The sequence below is a fragment of the Marmota marmota genome, unplaced genomic scaffold (assembly GCF_001458135.2).
Source record: "Marmota marmota marmota unplaced genomic scaffold, marMar, whole genome shotgun sequence".
NCBI lineage: Eukaryota > Metazoa > Chordata > Mammalia > Rodentia > Sciuridae > Marmota > Marmota marmota.
In genome coordinates this window covers 5,053,389-5,070,028 of record NW_026000168.1, presented here as the reverse complement: position 1 = coordinate 5,070,028, position 16,640 = coordinate 5,053,389, and positions in this window count along the sequence as shown.

The window sequence follows — 16,640 nt, the reverse complement described above, 5'->3', positions numbered from 1 at the left end:
ATAATAATAATAATAATAATAATAATAATAATAATAATAATAATAATAATAATAAAATAAATAAGCCAGAGAGGCCCAGGGGCCGGCGAGGGGCCCGGAGCCAGCAGAGGAGCCAGGGCGGGCAGCGAGGGGGCAGGGGACAGAGGCCAGCGCGGCCGAGACCTCCCTGGAGCAAGGCTGAGGCGGGGCCTCTGGGGAAGGGGCTGGGAAAGCAGGTCCCTAGGGGGTCCCCGGGGGTCCCAGGAGTCCCCGGGGTGGCCCGCGGGAGCCCTCCTGGGCCCAGAAATCCGAGCCCTTCCCAGAATTCCAAGCCCTTGCAGGTGGGAAGACGCCCTGGGGCTTGGGAGGTAGAATTTACATCTTGAAAAAACGGCCCCATCAGTAAAAGCACTAGGCAGATTCCCTGAAGTCCCCTCCAAATAAGTGACATTCTTCACAAAACTAGAAAAAAAAAAAAAAACATCCTTAAGTCCATGCAGAAGTGACCCAGAATAGCCAAAGGAATCCTAACAAGTACAAAGAAGCAGTACCTGGTCTGAAATTTTATTACAGACCTGTGGTTGAATGAATGAATGAATGAATGAATGAATAAATAAATAAATAAATAAATAAATAAATAAATAAATAAATAAATAAATAAATAAAAATTAAAAATTAAAAAAGCAGCATGGTATGGTCACCAAAACAGACATGAAGACCAATGTAACAGAATAGAACACAAAACCTACACCCATCTGATACTTGACAAAGGTGCCAAAAATCTATGTGGGAGAAAAGACCTCCTATTCATCAACTGGTGTTGAGAGAAAATTGAATAGCTATGTGTAGAAAAAAATGAGACTAGATCCCTATCTCTTACCCTGCACAAAACTCAAAATGGAACAAAGTTGAGGAATTAGACCCAAAACCTTGAAACTGCTAGAAGAAAATATAGGGTTAACACTCCAACATATAGATGCAGGCACCACTTCCTTAACAAGACCCCCAGAGCACAAGAAATAAAACCAAGAATCAGTAAGTGGGATGCCATCAAACTAAAAACCTTCTGCACAGAATGACTGAGAGTGTGAACAGAGCCTACTGAACAGGAGAAAATCTGGGTCGGCTACTCCTCTGACAGGGGACTAATATCCAGAATACACAAAGAACTCAAAAAACTGAACACCAAAAAATACATAAGTAACCCAGTCAATAAATAGGCAAAAGAACTAAATAGAAACTTCTCAAAGATTAAACACAAATGGCCAATAAAATTTATGAAAAAAAAATGTCAACATCTCTAGCCCTCAGGGGAATGCAAATCAAACTACACTAAGATTTCACCTCCATTCAGAATGGCAATGATCAAGAATACAAACAATAGCACATTCTGGGGAGAATGTGCGGGGAAATGTACAATTGTACATTGTTAGCGAGACTGTAAACTAGTATAACCACTAGGAAAGAAGTAGGGAAATTCCTCAAAAAATCGGGGTGGAACTACCATATGACAGCTACCCATTCGTTGGTATTTAAAAAGAAACGAAACCCTAAAATCAGTATACGAGAGCAATACAGCCACCTCACAATAGCTAAATTATGGAATCAACCCAGTTGAAGTTCAATAGATGAATGGATTAAGAAAATGTGGTTGAGATACACAATGGAGTTCTCATTTACCATAAAGAATGAATTTGTGGCATTTGCTTGTAAATGGATGGAAATGGAGACTACCTGGCTAGGTGAAATAACCAAACTCAGAAACTCAAAGGTCGAATGTTTTCTCTCATATAGGGAAGCTGGAGTAAAATGAAGGAAAGGAGGGGGAAGGACAGGATAGCATTAAGATACAGGGAAGATCAGTAATCTAGTAGGAGGCAGAGAGGCAGAGTGGAGGAATGGGAAAGGGGAGGCAACATGGAATGAATTCTTAAACAATCATTTTCTGTGCATATGTAAGTATACTTCACGTTTATAAGTAAAATGTGCCAACCAAATATAAATAAGCGGAGGAAAAGGAAGTTAACAGAGTAAAGAAAACAGGGGAGGGGAAGAGGACAGGAGGGAGAACCATGAACTGAATTCAAATTCCAGGCAGGCATGATTTTGTTGGGATGAACCCAATTACTATTATGTAACTATAAAGCTGTGATTAAAAAAAAATTGTCAGTGTAAAAATATCACTTAACTTGCAAGACAAATGACTGTCAAATATATTCTGTAGATACACTGGGCATTGGATAGCTGTCTAGTCTAGAATCTAATTTCATCCTTAAAAATTATTGAAAATCATAGATAGTTTAGATAGTTTTCTAGAAAAGGGTAAACCTTTTGGGAATGCAAACTTCAGAACAATCTGTCAGTGGTACTTAGGAACTGATTCTAGACAATCATGGGTGAGGTTTGGGATGACAAAAAAAAGCATTAATATGAAAGCTTCATGTCTAAAATACATAAGAATATGATATGAATTGGGGAAGCGTGAGAGGTTTACATAATGAACCCTTAATAAGATATATTTTCTTCCTTCACAGTATTATGTATTTTCCTATTTCCAAGTTAAAAAAAAATCTTTTCTGTTACATATCCATATCCTAAGATGGGTAGTGTTTATTTTTTCAATGAAATGTGCCTTTAACATTTTGCTACTGGCTTATAAAAGCATCTGACGCTGGCTTATTTCAAACTACTTTATTTACTTAGAAATTGGGTATGTGTCTGAATCTTGAAAAGAGTTCCATAAATACCATCACTTACAGGAGTTACGAGAGCTTGTTTATTATTGGTTTTCTTGTCTACTCACATAACAGCCAGTGTCTCTAGGGCAGGGAATTCATTTGTTTGCTTTGGGCTTTGTGTTTTGGGCATATTACATGCAGCTTGGTAATTGGTAGGCAATCAATAAATAAAAACATTATTAAAATGAATCCGAGAATGGGAGTTCCAGATCATTTTCTTCCATCTTTCAATCAGAGGTAATCTCCTTATTCCTATTCCCTTCTAACTGACATCCATGCATGAATCATGGGAAAAGACATGAAATGTCTATTCTCTTAATTAATCAAACACTGCAGTGTTTCTCTTTTCCTCCAGTGAAAGACAGATGCTGAACTCAGAATCACAAGTGATCAAGCACAGTGGGGGTGAAATGTGCCATGCCTTCTCTCATCAGCCCAGACGATTTGCTGAAGTGTTCTTGTGTCTGATGCCTATTGGGATAAAAGACGCTAGATTCCCTAATATGTAAAAATGAGACTATAGCCATCACAGCCACTCAATAAGGTTGTTATGAGAATGAACGGCAGGACTGAGGTCACAAGCCAAGTGCAGTGCGCATACACAGGAGTTCAATAAACAGTCCTGATTCACAGTGACTTGACCTTGTGCTGCAGGGTGCTTCAGATCAGGCTCCTATTGAATTTGGGGACAGGAAATCAGTTGTGTAAACAAAATCATTCTGTTCTTCAATTCGCCTAGACTTTCTCAACATAAATAATAGTTGTTTTTTTTTCCTTTCCTCTTGGATGATTGCCATATTTTCCTTACCTTGTCCATCTATATGTACTCTCCCACTAAAAATAGTATATTTAAAAGAAATGTTTAATGGGGACATGGGACGTAATGCAACATCTAGTGTTTGTGTGTGTGCGATTTATGTTATTGTCTTATTCCTCTTGAGTGTGCCTCCTGTGTCCATTATATGGCTCTTCATGCTGGGGCTGGAATGTAGCCCGTAGCCAGGGAAACTATAGCTGTGTCCTCAGAGAGCTTCTGTTCTGTGAGGAGTAGGAGGCAGGAGGCCAGTGAGCCAAAGATGAATTGAAAACACCAGACAGGGAAGGAAACAAATGGATGCGTGGGCAATAGGAAGAAAGAAGGACTTATGCCTAGCAACTTGGGAGGCTGAGGTAGGAGGATCGCAAGTTCAGTGCCAGCTTCAGCAACTTAGTAGGCCCTAAGTAACTTAGCAAGACTTGGTCTCTAAATAAAATAGAGAGGTGGAGATGTGGCTTAGTGGTTAAGCACTCCTGGGTTCAATCCCTAGTACCAAAAGAGAGAGAGAGAGAGAGAGAGAGTCTCTAAACAGAAGCTGACTTATCAACACAAAGGCTTTGAGGCAAGAATAAAGATTGGATGGGGAAAATAGACCAGATTAAATAGATGAGAATCCAGAGAGTGTCTAGGGCCTTAAAGACTGTGAGAAGGAAGTTGGGTTTTATGGCCCAATAAAACAGGAAGCAATATAACATTTTATGCAGAATGTTTTTTTTGTTTTGTTTTGTTTTTTTGGCACCAGGGATTGAACCCAGGGCATTTAACCATTGAGATACACCCCCAGCCTTTTTAAAAAAATATTTTTATGTAGAGACAGGGTCTCGCTGTGTTGCTTAGGGCCTTGCTAAATTTGCTGATGCTAGCTTTGAACTCGAAATCCTCCTGCCACAGCCTCCCAAGCTGCTGGGATTATAGGTGTGTGCCACTGTGCCTGACTTAATTGGCTTTTTAAAAACATCCTCCTGGTTGCCTGGTGGCACATGGATTGAGTTGGGGAGACCTGCCAGGGGTTTCTTGTGATAGTTCCAGGGGGAACCTGTTCTGGGCAGGGCTCAAGTGAAGGAACTGTGATGGACAGGAATGAAGTCACTTTCCAGAATGGGGGTTCAGTTTAGTGTTATATTGAAGAATTTGATGGAAGAAATGAGAAGACAGAAATAAAGAGTGACTGTTAAAATTGTTTTCCTCTTGTTTTTGCTTAATCATCCAAAGTAAAACTCAAAGGACAACACATTTTAGATCATTCCAAAAAATTCCCTATAGAATAACCCAATTTTTTCTTTCCTTGGGTCCTTGGTCTTTTTATTTGTACCACAAGTGATTAGCATATTCTCTTCAGATAAATTTAAATTTTTAAATTTTTTTAAATTGAGTTTATCTTAAAAAGGCAGTATCAAATTATTTTCCAAATCATAGCACCTTAGGAAAGCCAGATGAGTTTTTAACTGTATAGTGTTTCTAAGACTGGTAGTATTTTTCAGCATACCAAGTGCTTTCTGGTTATATATAAAAGGTGCATGATCCTATTGAATTTTGTAGATTTTTCAAGTTCTAATTTATTAGCAGACTTTTTTTTGTTTGTTTTGGAAAAAAATAGGCTCAATAAATTTATCCTAATCTTTTTTTTTTTTTTGGCAGGGGAGTTACTGGGGATTGAACTCAGGGGCACTAGACTACTGAGCCACAATCCCCAACCTTAGTTTGCACTTTATTTAGAGACAGGGTCTCACTGCGTAGCTTAGTGCTTCACTAAATGCTAAGGCTGGCTTTGAAGTCGAGATCCTCCTGCCTCAGCCTCCTGAGCTGCTGAGATTACAGGTGTGGGCCACTGTGCCTGGCTTATCCTAACCTTTCTAATAATGAAGATCCCACTCATAGAGATAGGTTAGACATTTGCAGTCACAGAATGAGTAAAACCCAGAGGGTTGTGGGAGGTGCTGGTTTCTGAAATTCCCTGTTTGTTGGTCCCCAATTTTCGACCAACCATCCATACTAGTTTATTTTGGCAAAGTATTGAACAGTCATTAATGTAGTGATTTAAACTAATCTTAACATTTTAGAAAGCTTACTTGGTAAGATTTCTGTTTGCAACATTGACATTTTATCAATGTCAAAGTTTTATCTGATGTTGTCTGGCAAAGAGAAGGGCAGCATACTATTGAACCACATTCAGTTTTAACTTGAATAAATACCAAAAAAAGTTCCACAAGTCAGCATTACATGTAGAAGTAATAGCTTACTGCCCTTTCACTTCTATATAACACTATGTCAAAAACATTATATCTGCCAATATGTGATTCCGCAAGCGACCTTTGACATTTGGAGCATGTATTCTCAAGCATCATTAGAGATTTCATGCCAAGCCCAATAACATACTTCTGTGTTGTTTTCAAATGCCTCCCAAAGCAAAAGGTTAATGATCAATAAAACGCACTGAAATGGTTCTTTTTGTTGCCATAGCTCATCTATTTCTCTTTTCACTCAATCTCCACGTGCTTTTAATATTTCCTAAGCAGCTTTTGTTTTTTCACTTAATGAAGAGTAACTAATGTGGCATTTCTCTTTTTATAAAATAACACTCTCTAATAGACCTCAGCCTATGGGGATCAGTTATATCCAAGATGCCTTTCATTTGCCCTACGACAGTGGGTTAACTCACCATTTGACAATTGTGTGCCTTTAAAAATTAAAGGTCTTGCATAAAATCTCCCATTTGCATGAATTTGCACAAAATTGTAAAATTTATTTAAATACTATCTGGCTTTGAAAGCTATGGCTCTAGTTTTGGACGATAAAATGTAATATAAAGCAAAACTCAGAAAACTGTGGCCCTCACACAATGTGGCCCACCATTTACTTTTTGTAGATAAAGTTTTATTGGCACACATCCATGGCCATTTGTTTACATTTGTGCTTTAATGGCAGAACTAAATAGTTCCAACAGAGGGCTTTAAAGTTGAAAGTATTTATTTTTTTGTCCCTCACAGAAAGAAAAACAAAATTGGACAGTTCCTGATCTAAGTAAAAACAGGGCCTCTGTCACTTCTGAGATTATACAGTCATAAAAATGTAGACTAGTTGACATCTATACTTCATGAAAACCAAAATGTTTGAATATAAAAGTCAATTTGCAAAACAAGTTATGCATTTTCTTTTTTAAAATGTAAATCCCATTAGTCAATGGTTGCATATACCTCAGAAATACACCCAGTACAATACATGTTTTTAGTTGAGGAGAAAGGAAGGAATTTTAGCTTTTAATTCAATAACCTACGATAGTTCTGGAATTACACCACAGTAGGCATGTGATATGTTCTAGTGTATGTGGGTATATTTTTTAAAAAAATACATAGGTAGTTACTAACAACTCTCTCCTTTGGTAGCGCTATTACTATCTGCGGCAATATGACTAGTATTTAGTTCTATACTTCAATTAGGAATTTTCAGCATTAGTATTAAAATATTATAAAATAATTCTACTTTATAATGTGAAACATAGGACTATCACAGGCAGTGTTACCTTGGGCATTGTTGCTACCTGACAAAATGAAGACAATAATTTATTCCAGACAAAATAATAATAATAATAATAATAATAATAATAATACTTGGAGTACACTACTTTGCAGGGATGTACAAATGAGGATGGGCATTCACCTCCTCCCTGATGTTAGAACAATTGCATGAAATATCCACCTGAGTTTGGTGCTGTTATACCTGCTTTTTTTTAAAAAAAAAGGGGGGGGGGAGATTAGGTTGAGCTATTAGAGCCTAGATAAATAATCAGATATTTGACATTGAACACCAATGTCTGCCCTCCGCCATTACTGTGTGGTGATTCTTAATAGGTTGAGAGCTTACATTTGAGCTAGAATGGCTTGATCAGATGTATTTATTGATGTTGTGTGGATAAGGTGCTGTAGCAGTTTTTGAGCCTTTGAAGAATTACACTAATCTTACTGGACACCATCCTAGATGCTATATAAGTTTTTTAAATTCACAGGAAATTTAAAAACCATCACTTCTCTTTAATCCTAAACATCAAATAACTCTAATAATTTGTCTTGTTCCGCTCCCTATGAGAAGCATTACTTTTGTAAGTGTCCTAGTTAATTTCTGTGCATATCTATAGGCAAATGTTCCAGAATAATGAGATTGCAAGGTCAAAAGGCAGACATCTTTATTTATTATTTATTTATTTTTTGGCAGTGCTGGGGATCAAACTCAAGGCCTCACACATGCTAGGCAAGTGCTTTACCACTGAGCCACATCCCCAGCCCCAACATCTTTATTTTGATAGGAATTGCTACATAGCATTCCAAAATGGTTATAACAGTATATTCTCAGCAACGTTTTACCAGGATAATAATTTCCCCAAGGTGTAGTTTTTTATTTCGATATGTCTTTAATGAGAAGCATTAGCATCCTTGGTTATTAATGTTCTCTCAACAGCTGGGTATGGTGACACACTCCTGTAATCCCAGTGTCTCAGGAGGCTGAGGTAGAAGCATTGTGAGTTTGAATACAGCCTCAGAAACTTAGTGAGGGCCTAAGCAATTTAGCAAAACTCTGTCTCAAAAATAATAACAACAATAGAGGGCTGAGGATGTGGCTCAGTGGTTAAGCACCCCTGGGTCCCATCCTTGGTACCAAAAAACAGAAATAAAAACAAAATTAGTACAGACTATGCCTACGTCTTGATTAGGAACTTTACAAATAAAAAATTGCTCATTGTTAACTCTTAATTTTGATTTTTACAATTGTCCAATAATTTGTATTTAAACCTTTGAGAAGGCAACATACATCATAGGCCTGATCTCTCTGTGGTCCCCTGCTTGAGGGAAAACTCCATTGCTATACATATGCTCTTCAACACGCTGATCAGAGCACATACTTCATTTTTGATGGATGAAGGAAATACAGCATGTGACTCTCAGCTTTACTTTGTATGGATGAAAACATGCAAAACAGCAAACAAGGGTATTATTCAAGTTCTGATTTCTAACCTAAATGGAACATCACTGATGTTATAAATACAGAGCGGTTTTGCCAAGGTTCTTCATATTTTTCACCATATCCCAGGAAGAGTTTAAAAAATTGTTAACAGTTCAGTTAAAAAAATAGCTTCAGAGATTGCTGGATGTAGTCTTTAAGAATATATCCAAATTCTGAGCATACACAATAACTCCAGTATAAAATGTATATAACTTGACATTTTTAGAAGATATTGAATTTATATATTCTTCTCTAAGGTTATTAAGTGTTTATCATGATAGATAACTAAGTTGTTGAACTGTAACCAAGAAGTCTACCTCTCGAATTTTACTTTTTACTTTTCTAATGTTTTCTGGAATTAAAAAAAAAAAAAGGCAACGTTCCTTTGAATTTTAGCTCATTCACACAACAAAATTTGACCACCTTCTATATAGGAGGTACAATTCTGAGGAGAAATCTAGGAACTAGGAACAACAGCTGGTAAGGGAAGCAGAAGAAAGTCTGTCTAGTACTTGGGGAGTTTTGTGAGGTTTTGTTATATTATAAAGTACAGCATTTGAGTATATTAGTACTTCTTTTGCTTTGAGATACTCATACTTGATACTGTCAGAATATCTTTTCTCTTATTGTTCTGGTTAGTAAGACCATCACGTCCAGAGAAATACCTTGATCCAAAATAATAACTCCACTCTTGCTGAAGATGAGTGATATTTAATCTGCATTCATCTCAGACACTTTAAGGATCTCATGTAAGCAAAATTCCTTACCCAGGAGAGAAAAATACATTTAAGTCTCCTAATTGTGCACATGGATTGAGCCAGTCTAAAGGCTTTCACTGGAACCAGCATGCTTGATGACTCAATAGAATTAAGGATTATATGCTATTAGATATTTATTAAGATATTTGAAAATTATCAATCCATTATATAGTATATTCATCCAGTGATTTATTGATTTATTCACCACATAGGTGATTGAATTTTAGTGTTGTTATATGATCAGTACTGTGTTGGACATTGCCATTACTCTAAAAATAATTTTATGTAATTATTTAATGTGAGTTTCATCTTAAAACCAATCACTAGACTCTCTAAAATGAGGTTCAGTATTTCTGTGAAATTCAGCATCAAACATTTGTGCATTTGCCACATGTCAGTCCCTTCTGGTCTTATCAGGACTTAACCAAATAAGAGGAAATTTGTTTCTTACTTTTATCAGGGCTGAAAGAAGATTTGATTATGTAATTATTTAGAAACTATATTTCATACAAAGCAAGGAAAAGTCAAAATACACTGTGGAGTCACTCACATTACATGCCAATGTATTTTTTCAGTGAGTTGCAAGGTAATTACATAAAAGACTACAACAGAAGCTGTTTTCCACTCACTGATTTTCTAAAACAAGTGACTCAATCCCTCTTACACCTGTCAAGTATCTGTGATAATCTGGAGCACCACATTAAATAAGGCATATGTAAATTAACAGTTTAATTTTTCCAAGTGGCATCCGTAATTTTTAACATAATAAGCATTACCAACTTTGGTTCAGGTCTTGCTGAGACCGAGTGACACCTGAATTACAAGTAGGAGAGGATCTGTTGTGGAGCGAGGCACTGATTTAAAATCAGTACACTCAAGAGATGGTTACAAATGAGATTCCAGCCCCAGAACTGCCTTCTGTGTGACTTTATTGTCACATCCATGGCCTGCTCCTGTGCATAATTAAGTAGTGATAAGAAACACAGAACTTTCTTTCTTCATGTCACAAATGGGTTGCAACTGTAATCCAGAGAGACTGCAACATCTCAGAAACTGTCAGTTTCAGAGTCTTTTAGTCTCAAAGCTAGCAGGAAATACATGTCTCCATCTGGGCCTGTCAATAAATCATTAGTTCCTAAAAATATGAAAACAAAAGCATTGATCTTCATTCGATAAAAAGGAAATATACATGAAGAAGGGGAGGTGCCTGTAAGCCTAAATTTCTTCTTCAAGTGTAAATTTTAGGATGATCCACATCATCTGTAATCCTTTTCCCTTAAATTAATTTTAGCAATGCCTGCTATCAACTTCAGATTTTAGCTCAACAAACAAATAGGGTAAAACAGATCCTTCTGGGTTCAGTTCCGAGCAATGTGGCAGATGAGCTAGAACCAACCCTTCTGTTGAAAAGAATAAAAAACAAACAGAAGAAATGCATATGTAGTCTAGCAAGAAAACACCAAGCTGAGGCCAATAGTACAGTCATCGCAAGAAACAGAATAGACTGAATAGGAAGCCAGCTTTTGCCTGGAGGGCATATACAAATCACAGTTGTCCCAACTATAATTTTTTTGACATTTCTCCATATAGAGGCTAAGTATTGGGGCGGGGCAGGGGGAATTCTAAAGCTGAGTCAAATTGGGAAAGTCAAATCAAAGATCCTCTTATCATTGGGACTCCAACATACTATACTATCCATGTAAGGGTGAATTCAAAATAAGTATGGCCCAGGGAAAACATGGAAATTCCTCCAAATTTGGTACTGCCCAAAGGAGGAAAATACTCCTCTTAAAATATGTTACCACAAGGTGACATATGAACAGGTTTCTAACATGAATTCCTACTACATGGTCAGTCTAGAAACTTCCACAGTGAGAAATGGGGATTTAAGTAGCCCTATGTTGAAGACTGATGCTAGGACCAGTAGCAAATCTCCCTCAGACAATTCTTCCTCATCTGAAGCCTCAGAGGACTTCTGAAGGTAACTTTTACCAGTGAAATGGGCAACAGGTAGTCAAAGCTCAGTGGCCACCTGAGTAATTAAGACATCCCAAACTAAAGCCAGAAAAAATGACAGAGCAATTTAAGTCATCTGACATATAAAATGTATGAATTGTCATCATTAGGAGGAAAGTAGTAGCCCACTGCCTAACAAAATACTTGGCTTCCTTAAATGGCACTTATAAATAAGTCTGAGAGTAGAACCATTATCAGAGAGGCTACTATCCTCAGGGGACTATTTTTTATTTTATTTAGGTTTTGGGACTTGAAATTAGACAAAGACATGTAATCTTGCTATATACTTGCCCAAGGTTGCAATAAGTAATGTCTTTAAGCTTTGTATGTTTGTTTGAAATTGGTCTTATGATGTCTGTATATTGAGTTGCTGTGTAATTGTAGACCAAAACATGTATTTGTCACAGCTTACCATATGCTGGGTTCCTGTTGGCTGTAGCACCTGTTCCTCCTTTTCCTGACCTAGCTTCATTAAATGGGGGTAATTTACTCCTCTGTGTTTTAAGGAGGATCCACTACCCCCATCATTGTAAGTTAAGTCTGATTTATCCTGTGCATTCACCTTGTATAGGATGATGAAGAGCCAATCTCCAGGTGGGTATGTTAGGCCTTATACTTGGGCTTTTAAAACTGAGTGTCTACCAGGTGTGAGAGAACTCTAAGGACTCATTTGTCAGAAGACAGTAGAGTGAAGAAGACTACCACTAAATAGAGAAGAGAGGTGAGAGGGAAAAAGAGGGAGAAGGGGAGTTGCACAGAAGATGGAAGGAGAACCTCATTGTTATACAGAATACATATATGATGTTGTGATGAGAAAAAGAAAAAAAAGTGTGTCACATTAGATTGGATAGAGAGAAAGGATGGGAGAGGAGGGGAGGAGTAGGGAGGATAGGAAGGGCAGCAGAATAGAATAGACAATATGATTGATGTATGTACATTCCATGTATGTATTATATGTCAAAATGCATTCTACTGTCATGTATGACTAAAATAAATAAATAAATAAATAAAAATAAGCACAGAAGAGCCAGCAAAAAGAAACTAATCTATGTGGCCAATATTCCATGAGGAGACACCCCCAATGTTTCACTGCTAAATTTGTAACCTTTTATTGGTTAATTTAGTAATAAATATCAGATATACAAGGTAATAAAAGCAGGGGTGAAGATGTAGCTCAGTGGTGGAGTACTTGCCTAGCACACACAAGGCCAGGGTTTGATCCCCAGTATTGCATCTACTGATGACAATGAGTTTGTCCCCCAAAGAACATTTTTGTACATATCATCACTGTTTCCTTAGAGTCATTCTTCTGGTTCCTTACTCCACTGTTTCCCTTATTTCTTTTCTGAGTTTTAAAAAGCCTTCAACCCACTAACACTTTGCTTACTTAACACCGCTTTATTGATAAATTAATTTACAGTAAAAACTTAAAAAAAAAAGAAGACAGTAGAGTGAAGTAGTCACACAGTCCTGCATGTACCCTGCTTAAGCTCAGGTACCCTCAGATGGACTGTCCTCCACATGAATGGCCTGCACACCCTGGTGGGCTCCAATGTGGTGAGTCTTCCACAGTGTGCTTAACTCTGACATTGCTAGCAGGCCACCCTCCACGCTAACCCAACTCACTGATGGTCCCTCCTGTGCCCCTGGTCCCCACCTGGACCCCTACCATGCCCACTTGCGTTTGAGGACTTTAGGCCTGAACTACTTCTGAAGGGGAGAGGGAGAGCCAGGCCATGTTAAGAGTCATGTAGGAGGTGCTGCCAATCAGTTCATCAATCTCCAGCCAAGTCGAAAGGACCTTAATGTTTGATTTAAACATTAAATTTAAAATCAGCATGCTACAGAGACACAACCACATCAATGTTCATAGCAGCACAATTCGTAATAGCTAATCTATGGAACCAATGTAGATGACCGTCAATAGATGAATGGATAAAGAAAATGTGATATATATATATATATATATATATATATATATATGATGGAGTATTACTAAGCCTTAAAGAAGACTAAAATTATGACATTTTTTGATAAATGAATGGAACTGAACAACATAATACTAAGTAAAATAAGCCAGACTTAGAAAACCAAAGTTTGAATGAATTTCCTCTTATGCAGAAGGTAGAGAGAAATAAGAGAGAGAGAGAGAGAGAGAGAGAGAGAGAGAGAGAGGATCCTATGAAAATAAAGGGCAATCAGTAGAGCAAAGGAAGGAGTTGGAAGGGGAAGGAGGAGGGACTGGAAAAGGGAGGGACAATGGAATTAAAGTGACCAAATTCTATGTGTATACATGTGACTATGCCACAGTGAATTCCACCTTTATATCTATAAAAGCAATGAAAAAAAGAGAGCAATTAATATGTAGGAGGACCAGTTGAGTAAAGAAAGGAGACTAGGGGGAGGGAGGGGGAGGGCAAGGAAAAATGCTGGGGACAGGAGTGGAGCCAATGATACATTTTAGTCGGCTTCTTTGCTGCTGTGACTAGAAGATCTGACCAGCACAATTTTAAAGGAGGAAAAGTGTACTGGGGTGCTCACAGTTTCAGAGATCTCAGTCCCTAGAAGGCCGGCTCCATTCCTTGGGGCTCCAGGTGAGTCAGGACATCATGGCAGGAGAGAGTGGCAGAGGGAAGCATCTCACATGGTGATCAGGAGACAGAAAGAGGAAGAGTCTACCCTCCAGATACAAAATATACCCAAAGCCACACCCCAATGCCCACCTCCTCCAGCCACAACTACCACTTCAGTTACCACTCAGTTAATCCCTATCAGGGGATTAAATCACTGATTGGGTTAAGACTCTTACAACCCAGTCATTTCTCCTCTGAACCTTCTTGCACTGTCTCACAGGTGAGCTTTGCGAGGACACCTCATCTCCAAACCGTAACATGATATTCTGTGCATGTATCAGTACATCAAAATGAACCCCACTATTATTTCAAGTATAATTCACTAATCAAAACATAAAAACAAAAGATTCCAACCATGTTAGCATGTCTGCGTGTGTTTTTCTCCCAGCATCTTCTGAGAACAACATTTTAGACTCTCAGTGAAATTTTCATTCATAGCCAAAGCTCTTGGATTCTGATATAGGAGGTGTTAATATCCAGGTTTCTCACTAAGTTACACCCTTCACCCCTGGATAGATGGGAAACCTTATCCAAGCCCCCTTCATAGCATGACATAATTTCATAAGAAATTTCCAGTATAATTCTCCTTTTATGACCCAGCACTTATCAAGGAAGAGCTGTGCATTAAAATAATATGCGCACAGTGAGTGGCAGGATTTCTACCTGGGAACAGGTTAGACTCACACTCTGAGGTCTGTCATGTGTGTGGATAGACTAGACGTTCCTATTGGCTTGCAAATGGAAGCTAGGCTGTTAATCAGCTCTTCGGATGTACAAAGAGACTGTATTTGAATATTTCTTGATTATTCTTGGAAACATAGCTCCAGTGCTTTAATACAAGTTTTCAGCAGCATTGCTATATTTTATTTGGACTCAAAAGAGAGAGAAGGTGGTGATTTTTACATTCTCATATAAATACAGTGAGAAATAGTTCGTGGGATTTATTAGAATTGCATGGGTGATGCTTTTCCTGAATAATTTACAGTTGGAAAATGAAGTGAAGATCTGGGAGAACCGATCATTTTTAAAGACAAGTATTTCACTGCAAGTAGCTGCTGCGGCTGCTGCTGAACACGTTGATGTATTTCTCAGTAGTTGCCGTCAGTCTGGGAAAATGATTCTATATTGGGAGACCAAGCTACCTAAGTTCCACATACCAAAGTCCAGGCACTAAAGCATTTTTGGAGGTGGCCTTTCAGATTTTGATTCTGGTTCTTAATTCAAATCTTCAGTTCCTTCAGGGCTAAACAATTGTCATGAATTTTGTGAAATCTTATGAGACTGTGAAATTTTTGTGAAGATAACAATGATTCTGAAAAATATCCACAGTTTTATTATGAGGGACTCTGGTTGGGGTTCATACCTCATATGGTTCAGGTATCTGAAAATGATTCTCAGCAGCTGGATTAACCTTCACTTGACAATTTAAATATGCAACTATGTATTCTATATATAATACAATTTAGCTACTAAATGTATATTTGTTATAATTACATAATATGTATATATGTTATATTTATGAGTTTCTTTATACACACACACACATATAATGACTGACTCTGAAAATGATTAAGAATTAAATTATATTGCACTGCAAATAATTTATTATCATAGGTGGTGAATAGTATATCTCTAGTGTGTGTGTGTGTGTGTATATATATACACTAGTATATATATAGATATAAAATAGATCTTATAAGTGTCCAAGCAAAATGAGTTCTTCCAATCAGAGGTTAAGGTATAAGGAAAATTATTTTCCATAGTGGAGAAACACGTTCTTCAGCTGTGGTCAGTTCAGCAATTTACATTAACATACTCTGTTCCTAACATGATTTTGCTATGAGACTGTCCTCACCCTGAGACGAAGTAGGATCCCTCACAGACTAGGACATACAAGGAAAAATGAGGTCTGTGTACATATACATGATGTAGAATGATTTATTAGCATGAAATGGATTATTTCTGGTGTTGGGTTGATAGTCTGAGAATTTTGTTTATGGGCTTTGAATTACCATGAGGTTGCTGTTGCAATAGATAGAATTTATAGCTCTGCCGATGAGATCCTTGGAGCAAACTGATTAGGTTATGACATTGCTGTAATGCTGATTGTTGCTACAATCAGAGCCATTTTTATACAGATATGCTAAAAAATTATTCGCTGGGATGCTAAGCAATTTGAGTAAAAAAAATTATATTCTCCAAAGCAAAATTGAGCTAGTGTTTGTTTTGATTATTGATCCTGTTGAGTTTAGCCTCCTTATCTAGCCTGCTCTCAGTCATCTGGTCAGAGCTAAATGGAAATCCATTCTGTTTATTTCTCTTGGTTTCAAGGTATAGCCCAAGACAACCGTAAAACTAAGCTTATTGTGTTGGTACTCATAGATGAGAACCAGAAAATCATTTTTTAAAAGGAAGTTCCAGGGCTGGACAGAAAAGTTTTTCCTCAGGGATTCTTATATCTTTGGTCCTGTCCCCAGGCCTTTGACTTGAAAGCCTAGCTGCTCTGCTCTTTCCTCTGCAGACATCAATGACTACCATGGTTTGAAGTTCAGTCAACTTTTCTGAACCTCAGATGTAGAGAGAGAGGCTGCGTACTTCTGAGACCCACTCTTGGCAGGTCCATGGGCATCTCCAATTGAAAACAACTTCTTGACTGTCCCTTCCCTGCTCTTGGAGTACATGACGCTCCCTTCCATACCCCTGA